Here is a 26192-nt window from a genome sequence, read left to right as displayed (position 1 = left end):
TAATAAACCACCAGAAAACCAGAAGTGGCACTGTGGCTCAAGTGGTAGAGTGCTAGACCAGCTGAAGAGCTGAGGGATAGCACCCAGGCCCAGAGTCCAAGCCCCACAACCAACAACAAAATTATATAAATAGAATACAAATTAAAAATAACACAGATGAGTTATTAGGACCTTGGATGGCTTTTCTTATCAGTCAAGGCGATATTAGCAAAGCATCTTGCAGGGCCCACCTCATTCAGAGAAGAGCCATTTCCCTCCTTGTCCATAATGGAACAGGCACTGAGGCTCTGGAGCTTAGCAGGTATTCAGAAAACAGCTGCCAGAAGTTCCATGCAGCCTCTTCTTTAGGATTCTGACAAATGTCAGAATGCTATCACACAATGAAAGATGGTTGCATTTCAAGATTTGGTTTCTCTACTAGGAGCTGTTTATGAGCAGTTGTTCATGAGCATGTTGAGTTGGTAATGAATAATAAGCCTGGGATTTCCTTGAAGGCAGTGTTGAGCCAGTGCACAACTTTGTCCTGGTCCAAGGTGACAGGAAAGAAGTGTGGCAGAGTTTGAATGAAGCCCTTCAAGCCAACATAGACCTCATGGAATATAAATGAGAATGATTCAGGAGATCAGTGGGGTGGAGTCAGAAAAGAGGGTGATGAGGGGATGATCAAGATCAAAGTACTTTATATGCATGTATGATAGAATTATGAAACTCATTACAATTGGTAAAAAAAAAAAAAAAGGGAGGAGGGGATTAAAATGGGCTAAAGGGAGCCAGACACCAGTGTCTCACACCTATAATCCTAGCTACTCAAGAAGCTGAGATCTGAGGATTGTGGTTCAAAGCCAGCCTGGGCAAGAAAATTTGTGAGACTCTTATCACCAATAAACTACTAAAAAAAGCCAGAAGTGAACCTGCTAGCCTTGAACTAGAGACAGCTCAGGGATAGCACAGAGGTCCCAAGCTCAAATCCCAAGGCCAGCATGTACACACCCACCCACACATACACATACACACAAAGGGCAAATGGGGGATGAATTTGATAAAAGAATATTAATTATAGGGCTGGGAATGTGGCTCAGTGGTAGAGTGCTTGTCTAACATGCATGAAGCTCTGGGTTCAATTTCTCAGTACCACATATACAGAAAAAGCCGGAAGTGGTGCTGTGGCTCAAGTGGTAGAGTACTATCTTTGAGCAAAAAGAAGCTCAGGGACTGTGCCCAGGCCCTGAGTTCAAGTTTCAGGACTGGCAAAAAAATATTAATTATATACATGTCTGGAAAAACCACAGTGAAAACTCTCTGTATAATTAATATATGTTAATAAAAAGATTGAGCTCAGAATTTGGTGTGTAAATAAATGACCTGAGTGTATGATGACTATTCAGATTCCTGACACTCCCACAGAGAAGCAGATGTGGACCAGGGCTTGGGACTAGACGTGAGACCTTGCCCCAGTGACTTTGCAAAGTCTCCCTGCTACTGGCCCTGCTCTTGCCACTGCTAATCAGTCAGTAAGGAGCTGAGTCACTGTTATTCAGTCAGTATGAAGCCAAGACACTGCAAATCAGTTAGTATGAAGCCTAGTCAGGACATAGCATATTTTTTAACCTATGGTTTGTGTTTTTTTGGGGGGGGGGTCCAGTCCTGGGGCCTGAACTCTGGGCCTGGGCGCTGTCCCTCAACTCTTCAGCTCAAGGCTAACGCTCTACCACTTGAGCCACAGCGCCACCTCCAGCTTTTTTCTTTTTGCTTACGTGGTGCTGAGGAATCAAACCCAGGGCCTCATGCATGCAAGGCAAGTGCTCTACCACTGAGCCACCTTCCCAGACCCTAACCTATGGCTTTTTCCCCTCATCTCCAGAAGCATCAAGTCTTTTTTCTTGGTTTCTAGAGTGTTGTGATGGAATAATGCCAAGTGGGGGACAAAAATAAATATGCTGACTTTGTATATAGATGCTAAAAAATGTCTATGATAGGTCATAGCTACAATGATCACCAAGCTAATTGCTTTCTTCTGCTAACATTTATAATTCAGTTAAACATATGCAGTGTTCTTTCTTAATGATGAGATACGCAGATTTTAAAAGAATAGAGACTAGAACAGATGTTTCTTCTCATAGCTACAATGCCAAGATTTTCTACAAATTGGCTTTCCTTACTTTAAACAGTATTCTTTTCAATTAAAAAAATTTTCATTTTCGTCCAATGTGACTCAGAATAAAAGGTTTAGTGTACAAGGTTTAGAAGTGACATCTTTTTTTAGTTAAATAAAATATATGAATATGAGATTTTTTTTTGGGGGGGTGTCTGGTCATGGGGCCTGAACTCTGGGCCTGAGCACTGTCCCTCAGCTCTTCAGCTCAAGGTTAGGGCTCTACCACTTGAGTCACAGCGCCACTTCTGGCTTTTTTCTTTTTTCTTCCCAGCCCATATGAGATGTTTTTAATCTTTAAAAATTGTCTAGAGCTGGGCTGGGAAGGTGGCTCAGTGGTAGAGCACTTGCCTTGCATGCATGAGGCCCTGGGTTTGATTCCTCAGCACCACATAAGCAAAAAGAAAAAAGCCGGAAGTGGCGCTGTGGCTCAAGTGGTAGAGCGCTAGCCTTGAGCTGAAGAGCTGAGGGACAGTGCCCAGGCCCAGAGTTCAGGCCACACAACTGGACCCCAAAAAAAAAAAATTGTCTAGAGCTGGATACCAGTGGTTCATACCTGTAATCCTTGCTACTCAGAAGGCTGAGATCTGAAGATCTCAGTTTGAAGCTAGCCCAGGCAGGAAAGTCTGTAAGACTCTTATCTCCAATTAACTACCAAAAGGCTAGAAGTGGAACTATGTGGCTCAAGTGGTAGAGAGCCAGCTTTGAGCAAAAAAAAAAAAAAAAAAAAAAAATGACAGCATCCAGGACAGCATGCAGACCTTGAGTTCAAGCCTCCATCAGGCACAGAAAATAAATAATAAACTGTCAAGAAGAACCCTTTTACCGATTCAAGAAGCTAGTGTTACAAAAAAAAATAGTGGTTGGGAAGGTGGCTCAGTGGTAGAGTGCTTGCCTTGCATGCATGAGGCCCTGGATTTGATTCCTCAGCACCATATAAACAAAAAGCCGGAAGTGGTGCTATGGCTCAAGTGGTAGATCACCAGCCTTGAGCTGAAGAGCTGAGGGACAGCGCCCAGCCCAGAGTTCAGGCACCATGACCGCCACACACACACACACACAAACACACACACACACGACACTAGTGTCCCGTCATATGTTTGCTCAGGCTAGTGGGCCAAAAGTCACATCCTGTTTCAATGGCCACATCAATGTTTCAATGGCTTGCACACATACCTCCAACAGCTGGTCTGCTAGGAGATAGCCGTGTTGTCTGTGGAAAGGTGGTACTGGAGGAATGAGTTCCTCTGCTGTCTTTTGCCTTGCTCTTTATGTTCTTAACTAAAGAAAACATTCAACAAGCTCTCTCTCTTTTTTTTTTTTTTTTTTTTTTGTCGGCATGGGCTTGAACTCTGGGCCTAGGCGCTGTCCCTCAGCTCTTCAGCTCAAGGCGAGCGCTCTACCACTTGAGCTACAGCGCCACTTCCGGTTTTCTGGTGGTTTATTGGAGATAGGAGTCTCACGGTCTCTCCTGCCTGGGCTGGCTTTGAACCGCGATCCTCAGATCTCAGCCTCCTGAGTAGCTAGGATTACAGGCGTGAGCCACCAGCGCCCGGCTCAACAAGCTCTCTTTTGAAGTGAAATTCATTAACGGGGGTCTCAAACCCTCTTGCTTATGAAAGAAGAGCTGAGGTAGAATTAAGCCAGCAATTGCCTGGCAAGGTTCTAAACACTGGTCAGAAATCCTTGCTGCATTTCACAAGCATGTAAGGGGTAGCAGTTTGCTGACATCTTTGTCTAATGCCTCCTCCTAGAATGAGTATGGGAGGTTAGGAACACACACATTCTCTCCTAATTGACTCTTCTCAGATCCTCGTATTGGTGTCAAATCTCTTTTTTGAAATTCTCAACTTTATATTCAACCATGAGAAACTTTTTAAAAATAGGCATGAGTGTTTCCTAGTAGATAATTTTAATGTTGAGAATTAATTCTCTTCCCTTGTCCCCAATATACCTCTTTGAAGTCAGCATGCCTTTCATCTGTAAATGTGAAAATAAACATGAATTATAAATTCTTTCTCATCTCCAAGGAGGAAGTTCTATTTACTTCTGAGGAAGAAATCCTTATTTTTCAGAGCTAGAGAGACAGGAACAGAATGGGGACTCTTTTTTGATGGCTGGGATATATTTTTAAACTAAAAATGTCTCAAGTAATTCCGTCTACTTTTTATTTTGTTGGTTGTGGGACTTGAACTCAGTGCCTGGGCACTTTCCCTGAGCTTTTATGCTCATCACTAGTACTCTACTACTTGAGACACATCTCCACTTCCAGTTTTCTGGTGGATAATTGGAAATAGAGACTCATGGACTTTCTTGCCCAGGCTATTTTGGAACTGAGATCCTCATATCTCAGCCTCCCGAGTAACTAGGATTACAACATCCAGCTTCCATCTACTTTCAATAGCAACTATGACTAGGCCACTCCTCCTGAGCTCTTCTTTAGATGTATTTTATACAATGGGTACGAGCAGTCTGCATCTTTTACAGTGGGAGTTTTAGCACCTCCCACATGCCCAGTAATGGTTCTGTTGTGAGGAACCTGACCATCACCTCTAGTCCCCATGTCATGTATCCTGTGACTCATCTCCAGTACTCTGTGCCTCCATGGGCATCAGCTTTATGATTGATGGATACACAAAATGTCCTTACTGGGCCAAACCAATGGTCTTCTAGGCCTAGTCTGCCTAACAAGCTCTAAAGGTGCGTGTTTTGGAAGATTTAATCCACCCACCTTTTTAATTACCTTAAAAGCTTCAAAGGAACACTACATCTTGCAAAGCTCACATTCATACCCGCTGCTCTTTACCACTACTAATCGAGTACTGTCTATGTTTCTGCCAGAAGTAGTCTGGGAAGGTAATACACCCTTTCCTTCATTCTAACTTTCTCAAGCTTTAAGGAAGAACTTTTTTTTCTTTAATTAATTTATTTTTTTGTCTCTACCACTGAGCCACCTTCCCAGCCCTACATTATCTTCTTGCTAAGTTGCAGTCAGCTCCATGCATAGGGGTGGGGGTGGGGGCAGTCCAGCAGCCATTTTCCCGTCCCATTGCAAGATTCAGGTGCAGAGTGCTGCCCATTGCCACACCTCGCATTGCTGTTTTTATCCTTAGGAGCACTTCTTCCAGAACACTGAAATATCATATCAGGAAACTTCATTTTGAAGTCACCTCATCCCCAAGAGATACTTTTACTGTGCTAGCAGAGACCTGAAACATAGCATGATGACTTAAGATCAAAAGAAAACTCTATCTTAGCTACACTTACCCACAGGTGTCTGAATGCTCCCCCTCACTGGATGGCCTGTCTATAAAATTTACTGGAACATTTAGGAAGGAGTAGAAGGGACATGCCCAGGTCTTGAATTCTTCCTTGTCCTTTAGCCTAAGTATCAGTTGCTTAATATGATTTATTGGTTGATTTCATAAGATTGATTGTACTGGAGTTTGTACTTTGGACCTTGTGCTTGCTAGGTAAGCATTCTACCACATGAAACATAGCTCCTGTTTCTTTTTGCTTTAGTTACTTTTCAAATAGGGTCTTCCTTTTTCCCCAAACTGGCCTAGACTACAATCTTCTTATTTATGCTTCTCACATAACTAGAATGACAGGTATATGCCAATATGCTCAGGATATTGTTGTTTGTTTTATTATTGACTGAGATTGGGTCTTAGGAACTTTCACTGAGGCTGCCTCAAACTATGATCCTCTTTATCTCTGCCTCCCAAGTATTTAGGATTGTAGGCATGGACACGGTACTCATCTTTGCTTAGATGGAAGTGCTTCAGCCCCAAGAGAGGTTGTGAAGACAATTGCTACTCAAACTCATTTCTTCCCATTTAGGGAAGGATGTTGACTGTTCCTCAGGGTCAAACACAATCCTTCATGTTCTAAGCTCATGAGGTATTTCACAATATTCTTGTTCACAATATTTCCTGAGAATGTGTCTATACATTTCATTTCCCTATGTGTAAACACTTAGCCAAGAGAGTTCTGAGAGCACCAGTCTGAGTGTCACAATCCAGAGCAGCCTCTGCAGAGTGAGAGTCAGGGTGACAGGAGGTATGATCTAGGCAATAATTTCTGTCTCTTTTTTTTGTCAGTCACGGGGCCCGAACTCTCGGCCTGGGCACTGTCCCTCAGCTCTTCAGCTCAAGGCCAGTGCTCTACCACTTGAGCCACAGCTCCACTTCTGGCTTTTTCTGCTTATGTGGTGCTGAGGAATCAAACCCAGGGCCTCATGCAGGCAAGGCAAGCACTCTACCATTGAGCCACCTTCCCAGCCCCTAGGCAATAATTTCTTATTGCTATGTTACAAATTACAAATTTAGTTGAATAGAATAGTACATATTTATCATTTTATAGTTCTGGAAATTAGAAGTTGTCTCGGCAGGCACAGTGGGTTAAACAGTGCCTCCCAAAATATCCTAAACCACAGAAAATGTGAATATGTATGTATGTACATATTTTTATCAGTTGTGGGGCTTCAACTCTGGGCCTGAGCATTATCCCTAAGCTCTTTTACTCAAGGCAAGCACTCTACCACTTTTTTTTTTTTTGGCGGGGGGGGGGGAGGGGGCCTAGTCGTGGGGCCTGAACTCTGGGCCTGGGCGCTGTCCCTCAGCTCTTCAGCTCAAGGCTAGCGCTCTACCATTTGAGCCACAGTGCCACTTCTGGCTTTTTTCTTTTTTCTTATGTGGTGCTGAGGAATCGAACCCAGGGCTTCAGGCATGCAAGGCAAGCGCTCTACCACTGAACCACCTTCCCAGCCCCCACTCTACCACTTTGAGCCACAGTGCCACTTCCAGTTTTCTGGTGGTTAATTGGAAATAAGAGTCTCATAGACTTTCCTGCCCTGGCTGGCTCTGAACTGTGATCCTCAGATCTCAGCCTCCTGAGTAGTTAGGATTACAGGTGTGAGTCATCAGTACCCAATTGAATATTGATTTGACAAAAGAGTAAGCATTACCTTCTAAGGCAAAATGTATGAGAAGAAATTTATCCTGGATTATCTGGATGACCCCTGAATATAATTGCATGTATTCTTTTTCCAGGACTGGATATGAGGCTCAGTGGTAGGGCCCATGTCTAGCATGTGTGAGGCCTGCGTTTCATCCCTACCACCACATACACCATATTAAAATAAAAATAAAATATACTATACATATATTTTTATGAGAATAAGGTAGGAGTTTGAGCGAAGAGGTGACAGTATGACTACAGAAGCAGAGATTGGAATGATGTGGCCATAAGCCAAGGAAGCCACCAGAAGCTAGAGGAGCAGCAGATTTCCCTAGAGATTTCAGAGTATAGCCACTTTGATTTTGGACCTCTGGCCTTCAGGAGAGAGAATACATTTCTGTAGTTTAAACCATACAGTCTGTAGTAATTTGTTACAGTTGCATGAAAAATAGATACAGTTGGTCAGCATCAAGGTTGGTAGGGCTGTTTCTTCTGGAGCCGCTAGGGGTTAAGAGGGGAAATCCATATCCTTGCTTTTTCCAGCTCCTAGATGCTGCCTGCATTCCTTGGCTCTTGGCACCTCTTCTGCTTCCATCATCACAATCCTCCGGGGTTTCTCTTTTAAGGACCAGATTGGGCCACCTGGATAATCCAGAAATATCTTTCCATCCCCAGATTGTTAACTTACCCTGCAAAGTCCCTTTTGCCATTTATTTTTATTTTTTTTATTTTTTTAGGGTCCGGTCATGGGGCCTGAACTCTGGGCCTGGACGCTGTCCCTCAGCTCTGCAACTCAAGGCTAGCGCTCTACCACTTGAGCCACAGCGCCACTTCCAGCCTTTTTCTTTTTGCTTATGTGGTGCTGAGGAACTGAACCCAGGGCCTCATGCATGCAAGGCAAGCGCTCTACCACTGAGCCACCTTCCCAGCCCCTAATGCAGTAGGTGTTTTTTTTTTGGGGGGGGGTCTGGTCATGGGGCTGGCCTGAACTCTGGACCTGGGCCCTGCCCCTCAGCTCTTCAGCTCAAGGTGAGTGCTCTATTACTTGAGCTACAGAGTCACTTCCGGTTTTCTGGTGGTTTATTGGAGATAAAAGTTTCATAGACTTTCCTGCCTGGGGTTGGCTTTGAACTGCGATCCTCATATCTCAGCCTCCTGAGTAGCTAGGATTACAGGCGTGAGCCACCGGCGCCCGGCTCTTTAAACATTTTTTTTTAGGGGCTGGGAAGGTGGCTCAGTGGAAGAGTGCTTGCCTTGCCTACATGAGGCCCTTAGCACCACATAAGCAGAAAAAGCCAGAAGTGGCGCTGTGGCTCAAGTGTAGAGTGCTAGCCTTGAGCTGAAGAGCTGAGGGCTCCACAACTGACAAAAAATAAACATAAAATAAAAAAAACTTTTTTTTTAGTGTTGGAGTTGACCTCAAGGCCTCACACATACTAGCACTCTGCCATTGAGCTACACACCAGCCCATTCCTACCCACACCCATTAGGACTGTAGACTGTGGGAGGCTCCCCAGGAATCCATGTCCTAACGTCAGGAAGCTGTGAATGAGTTAGCATAAATGGCAAAAGCGGGGCTGGGAAGGTGGTTCAGTGGTAGAGTGCTTGCCTTGCATGCATGAGGCACTGCGTTTGATTCCTCGGCACCACATAAGCAGAAAAAAAAAAAAAAAAAAAAAAGCCAGAAGTGGCGCTGTGGGAAAGAAGATACATGTAAATGCAAGTAAATGCAATCAGATATCCACAGATCTGGTGCCTGGTTAGCACCAGGTCTTCCTATGGTGGGCATAGGGCTGGTACTGGCAGGGGAGGAGGACTGGAAACAGAGGGCCTGTGGCTGTACCTGCAGAACAACAATATTTATACATGGATTGTATGTTTAGTGGGGTCACTTGTGAAGAAGGTAGTGCTTCAGCCCACTGAAGCCACCGTGGCTTCAGTCTGAGTGGAATAATTTCAAGTGGTTAATTCTCTCAGTCTTTTCCACTCTTTAATTTTTCTATAAAAGAAAACTAGTAAGATCCCATTTTTAAAAAATAAACTGTGGCTAGGTGCCAGTGGCTCATGCCTGTAATCCTAACTACTCAGGAGGGTGAGATCTGAGGATCACGGTTCACAACCAGCCTGGCAGGAAAATCTATGAGACTTATCTCAAACTAACCACCAGAAAACCAGAAGTGGTGCTGTGGCTCAAGTAGTAAAAAACAAAACAAAACAAAACAAAAAAAACCCCACGCCTACAAACAAAAACTTGTTAGTGTGTATATAGAAAAAGTTAGGATAGTCAACAAAACAGCAGCAGTGATTCTTTGGGGGACAGGTTATAAAGATCTTCTACTTCCTGAATTATGCATTCCTGCAGTGTTTTGATTTTAAAGTAATTATGAAGTAGGTTTCTTATGTAAGAAGTGGGGGAAGAGTGTTTTGTGACTTGGAAGCTTCTCTGAAAAGATGGGTAGAAGGCTGGGAAGGTGGCTCAGTGGTAGAGTGCTTGCCTTGCATGCTTGAGGCCCTGGGTTCGATTCCTTAGCACCACATAAGCAAAAAGAAAAAAGCCGGAAGTGGCTCTGTGGCTCAAGTGGTAGAGCGCTAGCCTTGAGCTGAAGAGCTGAGGGACAGCGCCCAGGCCCACGACTGGACCCCTCCCCCCCAAAAAAGAAAAAGAAAAGATGGGTAGAATATGATGATTTTTGAGAATAATCTCCCCTTCTTGCCCATAAGTGAGGGGGACTGCTAATCCATGTATGCAAACACTAGCGGATGAAGGGGAGGCAAGTGGAGCAGAGGTCCTGCTGGGAATACTCTGGAGGAATAGCTGTAGGCTGATGGCCACTGGAGAAACAAATACCTGTTATATCTCAAGTCCTCAACACTGGGAAGGTGGCTGGTGCTCAGAATAACCTGGAGTCAAGGCACTGAGGTACATTTCACACAAGGACTAAGCCTTTATGAACTCTGAGAGACATTCTAGATCCAAACTATAATAAGTCCACATTAGTACTCAGGAAGCTGAGACCTGGAGAATTACAGTTTGAGGCCAACCTGGGGAATAAAAGTCCATGAGACTCCATCTCCAAAATGACCAGCAAAAAGCAGGAATGAAGGGTGGTAGAGCACCAGTAGACGAGAAAGCTTTTCAACTGCAAGATCCTAAATTCAAAACTAGTACCACCAGAAAAAGAAAACAAAAGTGAATGCACCTGAGTCTCACCTGGAGACTTCAGCCTAATGGGAGTGGCATTTCCACTGTCACTCCCAACCTGGAGATGAAGTCAAAGAATGGCTGTTCAGGCACCCTTTCCCCTCATGGACACACATGAGGGCTTTCCAGTTCTTACTGAAGTCACTTCCTTCTCCTAGGAATTAGTCATAGAACTAAGGACAAGCTACACCTCAGAAATCCTCTCTTTCTGCGGTGTTTTGTTGAGGCCCAAGTATTGCTCAGGTCTTATTTGTTTGGCTGTTTTTTATTTTGGCAGTACTGGGTATTGAACTCAGCACCTTGTGGTTGCTAGGAACACCTAGGCAACACACCTCCAGTGTGCTGTTCAAACACATTAAATGCTATTAAAAAAACAGATTTTTGTGTGTGTGCCAGGTCTTGAACTCAGTGCCTGGTTACTGTCCCTGAGCTTTTTTGCTCAAAGCTAGTGCTCTACCATTTGAGCCATAGCTCTACTTCTGGCTTTTGGTAGGTAATTAGAGATAAAAGTCTCACTTTCCGGGCTGGGAAGGTGGCTCAGTGGTAGAGCGCTTGCCTTGCATGCATGAGGCCCTGGGTTCGATTCCTTAGCACCACATAAGCAAAAAGAAAAAAGCCGGAAGTGGCGCTGTGGCTCAAGTGGTAGAGCTCTAGCCTTCAGCTGAAGAGCTGAGGGACAGCACCCAGGCCCAGAGTTCAGGCCCCACGACAAGACCCCCCCCCCAAAAAAAAAGTCTCACTTTCCTGGCCAGGCTGGCTTTGAATTGTGATCCTCAGTTCTTAGCCCCCAGAGAAGCTAGGATTACAGCCATTGGCACTCAGCTGATAGAATATTTTGTAAAGTAGAAGAATATTTTGTAAAAATAAATTTGACAACTCAACACATATACAAACACTACACATATATATGATAAAACAAAGGTTTCATTAAACATTTCTCATCCTTACTATGAGCAATGCACGCTTATATTCTCAGGTGCATTCACTTTTGTTTTCTTTTTCTGGTGGTACTAGTTTTTTTTTTTTTTGTCGGCCGTGGGGCTTGAACTCTGGGCCTGGGCGCTGTCCCTCAGCTCTTCAGCTCAAGGCGAGCGCTCTACCACTTGAGCTACAGCGCCACTTCCGGTTTTCTGGTGGTTTATTGGAGATAGGAGTCTCACGGTCTTTCCTGCCCGGGCTGGCTTTGAACCGCAATCCTCAGATCTCAGCCTCCTGAGTAGCTAGGATTACAGGCGTGAGCCACCAGCGCCCGGCTTGGTGGTACTAGTTTTGAATTTAGGGTCTTGCAGTTGCAAAGCTTTCTTGTCTACTGGTGCTCTACCACCTGGACCATGCCTTTACTCCTGCTTTTTGCGGGTCATTTTGGAGATGGAGTCTCATAGACTTTTATTCCCCAGGCTGGTCTCAAACTGTGATCCTCCAGGTCTCAGCTTCCTGAGTACTAATGTGGACTTATTATAGTTTGGATCTAGAATGTCTCTCAGAGTTCGTATCTTAAAGCCTTAGTCCCTGTGTGAGTGGTGCCATTGGGAGGTGTTGTAACCTTAGGAGGGGGGCCTAGTGGAAGGAAGTTACATCATTGGGGTATGCCCTTGGAGGGGATTTGGGGACCCAGGCCCTTCTCTTTCTCTCTCTCCCTCTCTCCTTTCCCTCTGTCTGGCTTCCCAGTCACAATAAGCTGAGCAAGTTTGTTTCACCACGCCGTATTGGATCAGTCAACTGCAATGGCTCAGTCAACTGCAGAATGAAACCGTGGGTCAAAATAAATCTTTCTTGCAAATGGATTTTCTCAGGTATTTTGTCTCAGCAACAGAAGCTAATACCAGGACCCAGACCTAAAGTGGAATTAGGGTGCATGTCACAGAATACTTCCCTGTAGGAAAGACATTAGGCCAACACTTAGGAGGTTAGGAGAGTTAGTTCCAGGCAGAGGAAAACAGCATGTACAAATATCCCTCATTTCAAAGGAAACATATCAAGGAGATGTGATTTGCTTAAGGTCCCCATCATGCAGGCCCAAGTCTCCCAAGTTCAAAGATTCTCCACAGCAGCCTATCAGTTGTATTGTTCTTCATTTTACCTAATTAAGAACCAAGGACTAATTATTCTCTCCTAGGCTGACTAGGAGAAAAGAGAGAATCCAGGAGGCTCTGTTTACAGAGAGCCCATTAAATTCTACATGCAAAACAATGCCACTAAACTCCTACCCCACCTGGCATGAGGCCCGCACTATGGGTGTTTGTTCCTTCCTGGTAGGACCTGGCCAGGAGCCAGACCCCCGCTTAGTCCGGCTTTCATGAAGGGGCATTTCACAATGTCCAGATGGGGGTTAGTCTCTGTTGAAGGGATTTCTATCTTTGCACATGGATGCCTACCCCTAACTTTCCACATGGTTTTTTCCACCCCACAGTCTCTGCCATCAGCCCTGCGACGGCTTCGCACTGTGAGCTGTGTAAATGACTTCAGCTATGCAGCATAAAGGTAGTGTGAGTTGAGTAAGTCAAATAAAGGTTATGACCAACAGTGTCAGTCAGGGCCAGGGTCACATGGACAATGTAAGAGAACATGCACAGAGGGGTCAAAGGGCCTCAGGCCAAGCTTCAAACTTGGCAAGTTGTATAGTTTGTCTACTTCCCCAAGCTCATCTCCAGCTGAGGGGATGGGTGAGGGCAGGAACCCACGGACAAGGAGTTGCATCTGTCTAGAGGACACGCGGGTGGTCCTCTTTCACTTACAGAGACTGGATGGACTTAAAGTGACAAAGGCCGGAGAGAAATGGCTCAAGAGGGCAGGTGTTCAGAGTTGGAAACAACTGGACCCATACACAGCATATCTACAGTAGAGTATCAAGCCGGGGAAGGTTTCAAACACTGGCTGTGCAGGCAGATAAGGACTGGTGACAAGCAGGGAACATGGGAACCACAGCTGACATGCAGAGGTGCCACACAGGCCCAACACCTTTTCAAGCATGACCCTACCACCCAACTCCACTACATTACATTTCTCCCTCATCAGTCTCAAAGTAATCTAATTATAACCGCAAAGACCTAGCTCTTCTGAGATTTTAACTATTAGTTTTGAAATATTACTAGTTTTACATGTCCACTAAAAAGAATCAAAATGTGATACAAGGGTAAACAAAAGTAAAAACAGCCTCTGTCAAACTGTAAAGTTAAAGTTACAACCTTTACTCTGCCAACAACTTCCTCACTGCTCATCCATCAAAGTCCAAACCTGTTTTCTGTTCTTGCTGGGGTTGTAATTACTCTGCCCCCTCATTCTGGCTGACAACCAGCACCGACTTAGATCTGCAGCCCTTCCCTCCACCTCTGGCCTCAGGGCCAGCTGCTTCACTTCCATCCTCAATTGTGCCTTCTCAGAAACTTTGTCCTGAACATGCCAAACCACCCCCAGTCGTGGTGCCCCTCCCACTGCTGCTCCTCCAGGCCAGCATTTTGAAGACCCAGCCAATTATGAATTAAAGAACCCAACTTGGCCCTTGCCCTTATACAATATGACTTTTATTCGTTTCCACACACCCAGGCTCAGTTCTCACCATGGCTAATTCAGGCCTTTCAGACCTCGATCCCCCACATCCTCCTCCTCATCCCCTACTCAGCAAATGGACTTGGCTCTGCTTTAGAGGATGTGACAAGCTTTTTCTCAGTAGAAGCCCCAATTGTGTCCCCCGAACGTCATATGCAAGTGAAGTAGAAAGAACCATCTGTCAGATGCCAGTGGCTCATGCCTATAATCTTAGCTACTCAGGAGGCTGAGATCTGAGGATCCTAGTTTGAATACCAGCCTAGGCAGAAAAGTCTGTGAAGTGCTATCTCCAGTTAACAAACAAAAAAGTTGGACTGCAGGCATGACTGGAGTGTAGAGTGCCAGCTGTGAGCAGAAAAAGCCAAAGAAGAGCATGAGGCCCTGAGGTCCTAGTACCAGAAAGAAGCCCTCATACCAGAAAGAAAAAAGCCATCTGCTGTCCTCTCCTTCAAAAGCCCCAGCGAAAGGGAGGGGCACCTTTCTCTGTGAAGTGATCCCTTCCTTGGTATCTGAAAGATGAGTCCTTTTTGTTCCCTTTCTCCTTAGGCCAGACTATTTTCCTCAAATAGGGTTTTCCCTTGGTATCTATGGGGAAGTAGACCCCTCATGGATACCAAAATCAGTCGATGCTTATGTCTCATATTAAACAGCATAATACTTGTATATAACCATATATATATATTTATTTTATTTTTTTTGTCTGTCATGGGGTTTGAACTCTCAGCCTGGGTGCTGTCTCTGCACTCTGTAGCTCAAGGTGAGCACTCTACCACTTGAGCCACAGTGCCACTTCCAGTTTTCTGGTGGTTTATTGTCAGACTTCCCTGCTCAGGCTGGCTTTGAACCTCAATCCTCAGATCTCAGCCTCCTGTGTAGCTAGGATTACAGGTGTGAGCCACCAGCACCTGGCTCTCCCTTATATTTTTAATCAGGGTCCAGGGACAAAGTAGATGAACTAAGAGTGCCTGAGAAGATTACATATAGTACTTAATGTGATGGCTACAAATGGCTTCATTTGCATGGGTTCAGTATAGTACTTGGCACATGACAAATTAAAAGTTTTGCTTCTGGAAACTTTCTAAAACCAAAAAAATTTCTCTGTGGTCAGTTAAGTTTACAAATGTAGAAGCTGCAGACATGGAGGGCTGGCTGTAACTTTTTTTACTTTCTGCCACTAAATATGCTCAGACCTCTCCAGTATCAAAAAAATCACTCTAATATCAAACTCTAAATCAAAAGTTTGTTGGATCAGCACAATGTATAACAATACTATTCAAAATAAAAACAAGTCAGACACTGGGCTCACACATAATCCTAGCTACTCAGGAGGCTGAGATCTGAGAATCCTAGTTCAAAGCCAGCTTGGGCAGGAAAGTCTGTGAAAGTTTGTTTTTGTTTTTTTTTGTTTTTTGTCGGTCATGGGGCTTGAACTCTGGGCTTGGGCACTGTCCCTGCACTCTTCAGCTCAAGGCCAGCGCTCTACCGCTTGAGCCATAGTGTCACTTCCAGTTTTCTAGTGGTTTATTGGAAATAAGAGTCTCATGGACTTTCCTGCCTGGGCTGGCTTTGAACCGAGATCCTCAGTTCTCAGCCTTCTGAGTATCTAGGATTACAGGCGCGAGCCACAGGTGCCCAGCTGTCTGTGAAACTTTTATCTCTAGTTAACCACCAGAAAACCAGAAGTGGAGCTGTGACTTAAAGTGGTAGAGCACTAATCTTGAGCAAAAGAGCTCAGAGACAGTGTCTAGGTCCCAGAGTTCAAGCCCCATGACTGATTAAATACATAAATACCATTTGTACCCTTTGCCTTTATAATTCCATTTTATTGAATATACCCCCAAAGTAATATCCATAAAAGAAAAACTCCCTTACCCAATGATGTTCAAAACAGAATTTCCTTTTGTGTGTGTGTGTGTGTGTGTGTGTGTGTGTGTGTGTGTGTGTGTGTGTGTGTGTGTGTGTGTGTGTGTGTGTGTGTGTGTGTGTGTGTGTGTGTGTGTGTGTGTGTGTGTGTGTGTGTGTGTGTGTGTGTCAGTGCTGGAGTTTGAGGTCAGGGCCTGGACACTGCCCTTGAACTTTTTTTTGTTGAAAGATAGCACCCTATCACGTGAGTCACAACTCCACTTGTCTTTTTGGTGGTTAATTGGAGATAAGAGTCTCAAAGACTTCAGACTGTTCCTCAGATCTCAGTTTCTTGAGCAGATAGGATTACAGGTGTGAGCCATTGATGCCTGACTTTAGAAAAGAGATATTTGTACATAAAAATGTTGGAAATACTCCAATTGCCTATAGCAGATAAACGGTGATGCGTACTTGGTATACAAAGATATGACAAAAGAAATGAAGTCGTCAAAATGATGATATCTGGATTAGGTTAATAGAGAAATCTGCAGGTGAAGCACCCTGTAATATATCAAATATGTTTTAAACAATAGCTATATAAATTACTATGAAACAATACATCACAAATTCATCTATGTTTGCTGATAAAGAGCAATTTTATAATAAAGAATGTATTCTACCACTTGTTCTGATCACTACCTTTCCCCTTCCATTCTCATGTGACCATCATCAATCCCACCAATTCCCCACTTACCACTGTGTAATGGTGATTTCCCTCTCCAGTTTACCTGAACTGACATCCAAAACAATCACCAAATCTTTCTTCCAGTTAAGTCAGCAGCACTGAAGCCCTCTTCTGGATAATTTTCTTCCCTTGACATCACACTATCCTTAGTTCCCATCTTGTCACTTATTTAGCTATGGATCATTCTCAAAGCTTGTTACTTGGGATCTGGCCTTTGTGTCCAAGACCTCGTATCTCTGTGTTGTTGACTCCACATCTATTGCTTCATCCCCAGCCTTACCTTCAACCTCTAGTTCTATTGTGATCATTTCACTTGGATGTCACCATTGTCATATCTTGCTGTCCTCGTCAAACTGCCTCTTCCAATGTCCTAATTTTCTCTAGTGTTTCTCAAACTCCAAACCTCATGTGGCACGGGTGCCATGCTCAGGCTTCTCAGTGCCCTCTCTCATGGCACCGTTCCCTCACTGCTGCCACACCTGTCCTCATGGAAAGTCCCCTTCCATGTTCTGTTTACTCACGGTCTGCTCGTCTTCAGCACAAGATCAGATTCTGCTTCCTTTGAGAAGTCTTTCCCAGTTCACAGTGATCCTTTTCCTCTCAAAAGTCTTCAGGGATTCAGACTCCATAGAACCACTGACACCTGACACACAGTTCACTTCTTCTGCCTGACTCTTGCTGAGCTGTCCATCCTGCATACTCAGCTCTAGTGGGTCTCCTTCTCTTGAAGTCTTCCCTGGTTTTCCCAGGCTAAGGGCCACTCCTCCTGCTGGGCTACTATGCACCCTTTCCCATCACTGCTAAGTTCCCATCTTCTTAAGCTATATCACATACAATTATGTTTGACTCACTCACCAGAATGTTAGCTGTGTTCCATAGGAGCAAAGATTACATCATATGCAATAAAGCACTAGAGATGTGTTGCTGGCCTCCAATGTTGTTATATATAACCATCACCCCCACATCCACCTTATCTTCCACACCAGACTACAGTCTCCTAAAAAAACAATTGAATCTCATTATTTTATACCCTATAGTGACTACAAACACAAAACAGAGAAAGAACTTTTGATACTATATTTATAATAAGGTATTGGGAAGACAATATGCAAATATAGTTGTAAACTATACTTTGTGGAGAATACAACAAGCTTTATTAAGTTGTTTCAAAACATTGTACCCTGCTATTTGGGGCCAGCATGCTACATCTCTGTACGTACAGGGCTCCTGTCACATAAGGGTGTTAAGAGGATGCCCAAGTGGGATCTTTCCGCTGCCAACTCTACCAATGTAAAATCAGAGCAAGCCAGAGACCAAGTCAGAGTCCTTGACAAGAGGCAATAACCTGCAAGGAAGGGGGAAGGGAGGACGCTGGCTGGCTGCCAAGAGCTCAGAAAAGTCTGGCCACAGGTACAGTTTATACCATCAGAGATAAGCCCTCAGCACAACACTCCTCACGTGAAAAGGGATATTTAATTTCATCCAGTGGGTTGAGACCTGCCCCTTTCACATGGCAACACTATGTTGGTCCAAACTATGATCTTGCTGACTCAGAGGGAGGTAAGATTTCATATCTTTCTAGTCAGGTAGTACTATTACAGGGTGACTAGGATATTATTTTATAATTATATTATATTACAAGGTGACCAGGACAACAATGCCCTAAGAAAAGATGATTACTTCTCTGACAACCACTCAGAAGTAGAGCCTTGTTCATTAATTCTAGGCAGCAGGGAAGGCATCTGCCCCATCTGGGACAAGTGTTTGGGTCATCAGAACCATTGGGAAGAAGAGGCAGATCCTGCTTAGTAAACATTTATTAAAGCACAGGCCGAGCTGTGCGACAGGCCATATGTCCCTCATCTGCAAGGATCTCCGGGAGGACGCCAGAAACACTACTTTTCCTGTGCTCAGAGTTGGGCAGATTCCACCACTATTAGAAGTCAGGGTCCATCCACTGAACTGAAAGATAACATGGAGGTGTGGAATGACTAGCAAATATGATGATAATGGATGTCAGTAACACATCTTTGGTGCTTCACTGTATAAGATATAGTCTCTGCCTTTATTCTAAGGCCATATACAGTGGGTAGGGAATACAGGCAACAAGACAGCTACTGGGCCAGCCCTGACTGAGAGTCAGTGGCTCCAGAGACCTGAAGTAGGAAAGAGGAAGCTGATTAGCCTGTCCCTGTACAGGTTTCTGTCCATGATGCAATCATTGGTGGGGACTCGTCTGTCTCCATCCCTAGAAGAGAGAAGGGCCTCAGAATGGATAGATGAACAGAATCTGACCAAGGACTAAAGGAGAAAAGAGGCTTCAGCAGTCTTTGAGGATGTTTTAGAAGCCTGGGAAGTCTTTGAGGATGGTTTAGATAGGTACACCATACATCCAAACCACAGCTAAAGCCCTCATGAAGGCCTCTGAAACACCGAAGAACTAAAAATTCAGTCTAAAAAGACATGGCAAAAAGAAAGGCCTTGTTGGGTGACTTCTAATAAAAGTCCCCAGCAAAAGTTAAGAGGCAAATAAGACTATCTCAAGACCCACTTTCATAACTTTTTTTGTGGTATTAATGTTTGAACTCTGGACTGTGGGCTTGCAAGGCAGGCATTCTACCACTCAAACTACATCCCTAGCCTTTTTTACTTTAGTTATTTTTGGGAGAGAGAGAGTTACATTTTTGCCTGGGTCAGCCTCAACTGCAATCCAGCTACTTACATTTCCTGCATAGCTGGATGACATATGTGTGCCACCATACTCAGCTATGGTTGAGATGGGGTCTCACTAACTTTTTGCCAAGGTTGGCATGGAACTGTAATTCTCTATGCCTTGTCTTACAAGTATTTTTATTGTGTAGTATTTGTATGAGCTTGACCAATCCCTAATTGCTGGCTCTTTTGGATGTTTAAAGTATTTGATATTATAAATAATATTATATTGCCGGGTGCTGGTGACTCACACCTGTAATTCTAGCTACTCAGGAGACTGATATCTGAAGGTCGAGGTTAAAAGTCAGCCTGGGAAGGAAAGTCTGTAAGACTCTTATCTCCAATTAACCACCAGAAAACCAGAAGTGGTGCTGTGGCTCAAGTGGTAGAGCACTTGCCTTGAGCTGAAGAGCTCAGGGACAGCACTCAGGCCCAGAGTTCAAGCCATATGACCAACTCCAAAAATTATAGTAATAAAAATCTACATACAGTACTTTTAAATACACTTTTGATTTTTCTGACTAGTCCTAGCACAGTAATTTCTGGTCTAAGGACATGTGTCCTTTTAGGGGTTTTGAAATATACATATGTGTGTGTGTGTGTGTGTGTGTGTGTGTGTGTGTGTGTGTGTGTGTGTGTGTGTGTGTGTATATATATACATATATATACATATGTATATATATTATATATTATCTAGTCAAAACAACTAGGCAAATTTGGAGTCATGCTTCTTGCTTAGTTATTTTAAATATATCATACAAGTGGTATGTATCTCCTATATATAGGAAACAGTTTCAGTAAAAGAAATCATTTTGCATGGAATTAAAACATTCCAAATAGCCCAAGTCTTTATTTACTTGAAACAAATCAAGCATCCAGGGCTTAGAACACTGATGTTATGATAAAAAGTTAGGCAACAGTACCCAGCCAGTTTAGCAAAGTTAGTAGGGCCCTATGCTAGTGAAAACAAGTCTGAGTGCTTGGGCCAGAGTTGGCCAGCCAACTTCACATAGGAAAAAACATCCTTGGCCACAGGATGCCTCACCAACCTTAGCCAACTGTCTCACGAATCTGTACTCCTGGCCAAAGAGAAGATTGGGTGCTGGAATGTGAATTACTCAGCATGAGCCATCCTAACTTCTGGGTAAGCACCCAAAGCACATGCCTGACTGATAGGTGTGTCATCTTTCTATAATAAACAGGGCACCTGGTGAAAACACACAACTGGCCAACTTAGGCCCAAATCAAAGCAAGATAGGCAATTGCCTCTTTTGTAGCAAAATATCAAAATGGATTTACTGAACCACTACTGCTAACAGCTTGACAAGGTCTTCCCTAAAGTACAAAGCACACAGGCATGTTATAACAGGTCAAATATTGAAACATAAAGTAAAAACTCCCCTGTAAGTCTTTTTCTCTTCCCTACACCCAAATTCCACTTCCTAGAAGTATATACTATTGCATTATACTATGTTACACTATGTATTATCTTTTCAATCTTCATTTATTTGTGGCACTGGGAATCAAACCAAGGGCCTTGTGCATGCTAGGCAATGCACTAGCGCCAAATTATACCCTAGCTCCTGTTTTCTATATGTATGTATGTGTATGTGTGTGTGTGTGTGTGTTCCAGTCCTGGGGTTTGAACTCAGGGTCTAGGTGCTGTCCCTGAGTTTTTGTTTGTTTATTTGTTTGAGGCTAGCGCTCTACCACTTGAGCCACAGCTCCACTTCTGGCTTTTTTTGAGTGCTTAACTGGAGATAAGATTCTCAGAGCCTCCCTTGCCTGGTTTGTCTTTGTATCACAATCCTCAACTCTTAGCCTTCTAAGTAATAAGAATTAGAGGCATGAGCCACTGGTGCACGGCTAGCTCCTATCTTTTCCATCTTAAATGCCTTACATGTTTATTTTCTTCCCTAATAATGTGTGTGTGTGTGTGTGTGTGTTATTAAGTGTTGAACTCAGGGCCTCATGCTTTTTAGGCAGGTGCTGTACTGCTCTAACTCCTTTTTTATTGGGTTGTTTTTATACAGGGTCTCACTTCTTGTCCTAGTATGTACCTGGACCAAGATCTTTCTATTTTTCGATTCATATGGTGGCTGGTTTGACAGGTGGGTGCTACCATATCCAGCTATTGATTGAGAAAGTACTTTTCTGCCAGGCTGTCCTTAAATTTAGTCCTCTTGATCTCAACCTCTCAAGTAGTTAGGGTTATAGGAGTGAGCTTACCAGCACAGGATTCCTGAAATTTTCATAGGAATTTAAATTTATTTGTGTTCCCCACCTGAACAGCTTGGCCTGACTCCTTAATTACTCCGTAACTGCTATTATCCAAATGACCTTCCCTTATCTCTCCTCATTATTCAAGGGGATTTTCCCCCTAAGATGAATAGCTCTGGTCCCATTTCCTGCATCTCATGAGTGTGGAAGGTGATTTGAGCAGTAAAGGTACACTTTGAATGGTAGAAAAACTGAATGAAGGCTATATTAGTTTTATTCACAAGCAAGCACATAGCAGTTTTTCCATTTAAAATTGAGATCATTCGCTACACTGGCCTCTATAGACTACCCCATGACACACAAACATGCCAAGTCTGTGCTGTGCTACAGTCAACTGCTTGTGCCTGACCGTTCTTTCAGATAACCAGGTCAGCTGAATACATGGAGACAAAGGGGCATTTCATATACACTGTCTCCTATTTGGCAGTTGAAATAATACTGCAAGTGGCAGGCCTTTACAGGACAAATCTCTCTGTGCACACCAAACACACTGTGAGGGTTCCCAAGGGAAGGTGGGGGGGGGGAATCTAAGTGGAACCAGGGGAGACTTAAGTCATGATAAAGTTTAAAGGCATTATTTTTTAAAAACCTGGACATTGGTAAATATGAAATAGTGATTGTTACCTCTTAGTTAACAAATACTCTGTATACTTTATTCATTTGATCCAATAACCCTGTAAAATCGTCAGTCATTATCCAGGCTTCCAGGTGAGGAAATTAGCAGTTACATAACTTGTTCAATGTCACCCAGCCAGGAAGGGGCCCCACTGGAATTTGAACTCAGATCTGTCTGCTTTCAGATTTCCTCCTTTTCCTAGGATAAGGCTTAGAAGTCCCTATGGCTCCCAGAATCAAAAGGTTCCATTTGAGAAACTAATTCTGAAATTAGTCAGTGTGTACTCCTGATCTGAGCCCCATTTCTGCCCTTTCCATGTTGCTTCTGGAATGTAGCACACAGAAAAGAAGCTGAAAAGACTTCAGCTAACAAACTCTGCATTTGCTTTCTGTTAGTTGATGCAAATTTTAGAAATGAAAATCTTCCTGAAGTCAGAATGTGTAAGGAGAAACTATTATTTTCAAGGTGGCAAGAATAAATTTTTAATTAGACAGTGTCACACTAAATTTTGCCTGACTTTGCACATCTCAGATAATTAAACAAGCCTTTGTTTACAGGGCTAATTACACACTACTAAATTATTTTTTATTAAAACCCTCTGGACTATTAAGTATGAGGGATGAAACAATGTAGTGGTGTAAAATTTCTAGTCTGGAAATTAGGGTTTTAATCCTCACTCAGACACTAATAACCACCAACAATCATGCATAGTATACACAATGCAAAGCGCTTTCACATACTTTTTACATTTTGTTGAGTAACCTTGGGATAAATCACTTAACCTTGGGGTCTCATGTCACAATCTGGAAATGTGGACATTAAACTATGCCACATGAGGTCCCCTCCATTTCTGACATCCTAAGAAGGGGGAGGAACACCATGATCTTTAGAATTCTTAGAAATATATGTGTAAACAAATCATGGAAGATGCATTCTGGTCAGAAAAATTGTATTTTCTATTCAGTTTCTGAGAAATACCATTTGCCTAAATCAGTTACAGGTTTCAGATGATGTTTGCTGCTAGCTGTTTGATCATTTTCTGGACAGTACCATAGTAAGTTCCCTTCCAAATGGGAACTTTCCCCTACCATGCCTAACTCTACTCGATCACCTTCCAAATACAGCCCTCAAAATAGTCTGGCTTGAAGGAAGGCATAGGAGAAAGCCATCTTCAGAGAGCATGCCACTCTCAGGAGGCTCTGAATAATGGCATCATCACACAGGAATACAAGAACAGCATCCTTTCTAATGCAAAGATACAGAAAGACCTTCAAGTCTTGCCGCTCCCTGCCTGTTTTACTTTTGTTGGTGGTGGTGGTTGTGGGGCTTGAACTCAGGGCCTGGGCACTGTCCCTGAACGTCTTTGTGCTCAAGGCTAGCGCTCTAACACTTGAGCCACAGCACCACTTCCTCTCTGCCTGTTTGAATGTTTCTGAAATTAGAAAGCACCTTGGATTCAGCATATATATTTTGATCTGGCAGCATCAAATTATTTCACCTAAAAGTTGCTGGTAAATTTTTGGTGTATCTTAGAATGAAGGAAATACAGTCCTTCCCAGCCTTAACATCCATCACAAAGATTTAGGTCTAATTCAGTTTAAATCATGTCCCTCTTTCTAATCTTAACAATTACCTTCAGTAACACTTGGAGAGGTGATGTATAAGAAAGGTCTTAGTCCTGTTTCCTAAGAGTAGAAGTTTAAAAGGCATTCCATCATCATCTTATAAAACATTAGTATGGATTTCAAAGGCAAATTAGTCCATATAAAAACCACTGTGATGTTCTGAAAACCTACTATCCCACAGCAAACTGGAAAGGGAACATTTTACTCACACCCTCCTGATCTATCTAGCCTTGACACATTTTCTTAAATCACAACCCTCCACCCGAGTCATAACACTGATTCCCAAAATACACTCAGCCCAGGAGGAGCAGCTCTCCAGCACAGCTGTCTTCTCCTGCCCTCCTCGGGTATTTCAGTGAGCTATGTGACAGAGAGAGGACCACAAGAAGGAATGTAACTCGCAGGCCCCAGAGTTCCCACTGTACTACAGGCAGGTGCATCCCACCAAACCCCAGAGTGGCATTTGGAGCAGAAGAAACTGCATTGATGGGGGCTGCAGTTTCCCCAAACTTCATCTCTATGTTTAAAACTAGGACGACAGCCGTCTTTGCTACTGTAAACTAATCTGGTGGGCATGGGGGCAGGGAGTGGCTCTAAGAAGGGTTGCCAATAGGCCAGGATTGAGCAGAGTCACAGAGAAAAAAAAATCATTATCTCCCACTCCAAATGAGTGGTTCCTTCAGCATGATTTTTCAAAGAGGATTATCTACTCTTTTGTAGATTTAAGTAAAAAACTGAAAGCCTCATTCAGCAGGACTGGCTTACATTATACATATTTCCTAGCAGTACATTGAAATCTGGAAGCCAAAAGAAATGGGAGAGGGAAGCAAAAGAAGTTGAAAATAGATAGTTAAGAGACCTCAAGTTGAAGCATGAGGCATGACTATTAAGAGCTTCTGACTGTGAGAGACAACTCACAGATTCTCACTGTTGGAGACTGTCCTCTATTCCAAGATTAGGGACTGCAAGATGGGCAAGTGAGTAGATAGCAAACTTAACCCAGGGGGTTGTGCAAATATGCTAGAACCCCCTAACAAGTGACAACAAGCACCAAGATTCAGATGCAGAGGCAGGGAGACAGGCCTCAGTCCTATATCATGCAAAAACCTAAATTCTCCCTCCTCTCCACGCGGCTTCTGCTGTCAAAACTCCATCACAGGGTTAATCACTCCAAGGAACTCACAGATACCAGAAATCAAGTGCTGCCAATATCCTTCATTATACAAACCGGAAGCACTTGCTGTAGATACCAGGTCTAGTTTGAAATCTTACATTATACCAAGGTTAAAACGCTATGGGGGTGGGAGTGGTGCATTTTAAAGTGTTCTACAAGATGCTTCTGCACAACACCACACCGGAAGCACTGGAACTTAAGCTCCAAACACATCCTTTCTCCCCTCCCTACTGGAAGGCCACCATGCAACAGCGGGGGGGAGGGGGTCACCAAACAGTAGCTGCTCAGGATGGGACTGACCCCTGCTCAGCAAAGCCTATTCCGAAAGCCCCGCAGACTCTGGGCAGCCAGTTACAACTGCCCAGCCCAGCCGGGGCAGGGGTGTGCGGGTCCGAATCCTGGGGTCCCGAGGCTTGGACGAGCAGAATGCCCGCTCCGCAGGTCTCCTCTCTCACTAGTCATTCTTTCTGGCATTCTTTCTGGGGAGAGGCAGAGAGGCCAGGAGATGTCAGGCCCGGGAGAAGGGAAGGGGAGAAGGGACCGACCGGAGGTAGTTTGGGAGGTGCCGGGGGGGGGGGGGGGGCACCAGGCCCGGGCAGAGGTGCGGCACCACATCAGGTGGGGACCGACCCCAGGTGGGTCGGAAGGGACGGAGGGAGGAAGGGAGAAGTGGCTGGGAGGCCTGGTCGCTGAGGCCGCGGGGAGCCCCGGGAGACGGGGAGAGGCGGGGGCGGCCGTGGGGGAACGGGGGAGGCGGAGATGGGGAGCCCGGTTCCCCTCCCCCAGCCCGGGCCCGGGCCTCCCGCTGACTCAGCCCCACGGCGTCGGTCGCCTGGGCCCCGACTCACAGTGCGCGAGGTGGCTCCGGCGGAGGCGGCGGGGGAGGGGACGGGCGGCGGGGGGCGCTGCGGCTGAGGCTGCGGCTCCGGCCCGAGGCTCCGGGGCGGAGGGTCCTAGCTGAGGCCGCCGCGGTCTCCGGCTTCAACGCACCGAGACTGCGGGGGGACGGGAGCACTGCGCAGGCGCGTTGCGGCCGCCGCTGTCAGTCCGAGCGGGGCGGGGCCAGCGCACCCGCCGTCTCCACGGCAACCGGGAGGCGACGGGCGGGCGACGGCTACCTCCACCTCGCCTCGGCAACTGCGGCGGCGGCGGGGAGGTGCGGGCGAGGGAAAACAGTCTCCCTAGGTCGCCATGGCAACGAGGAGTCGAAACTGCGTCGTCAGTGCGCGGCGGTACCGCGGGAACGCTCTTACCTTGTCACCATGGCAACTGGGAACAGCCCCTTCCTTCTTCCTTAGCAACAGGATAACAATCCCTCCGTCCTGTCCCGTCACCG

General features: G+C 44.7%; 1 protein-coding gene across 2 annotated transcripts in view; it reads right to left on the bottom strand.

Moving 5' to 3' along the window:
- Window positions 1–25860, bottom strand: part of Mapre3 (microtubule associated protein RP/EB family member 3) — a 57308-nt gene extending 31448 nt beyond the window's left edge. The window contains exon 1 of one of the 2 annotated variants that reach the window (XM_070025195.1): window positions 25705–25860. The gene's annotated coding sequence lies outside the window, so the exon portion shown is untranslated. The remainder of the gene's footprint in view (window positions 1–25704) is intronic. The other variant, XM_070025194.1, reaches the window with a different exon arrangement.
- Between the last annotated feature and the right edge of the window lie 332 nt (window positions 25861–26192).

The sequence above is a fragment of the Dipodomys merriami genome, unplaced genomic scaffold (genome assembly GCF_024711535.1).
Source record: "Dipodomys merriami isolate MVZ:Mamm:240054 unplaced genomic scaffold, mDipMer1.0.p SCAF_17, whole genome shotgun sequence".
Classification (NCBI taxonomy): Eukaryota; Metazoa; Chordata; class Mammalia; order Rodentia; family Heteromyidae; genus Dipodomys; species Dipodomys merriami.
The sequence above is the reverse complement of the archived record's forward strand: the minus strand, read 5'-3'. Positions and strand labels throughout refer to the sequence as shown.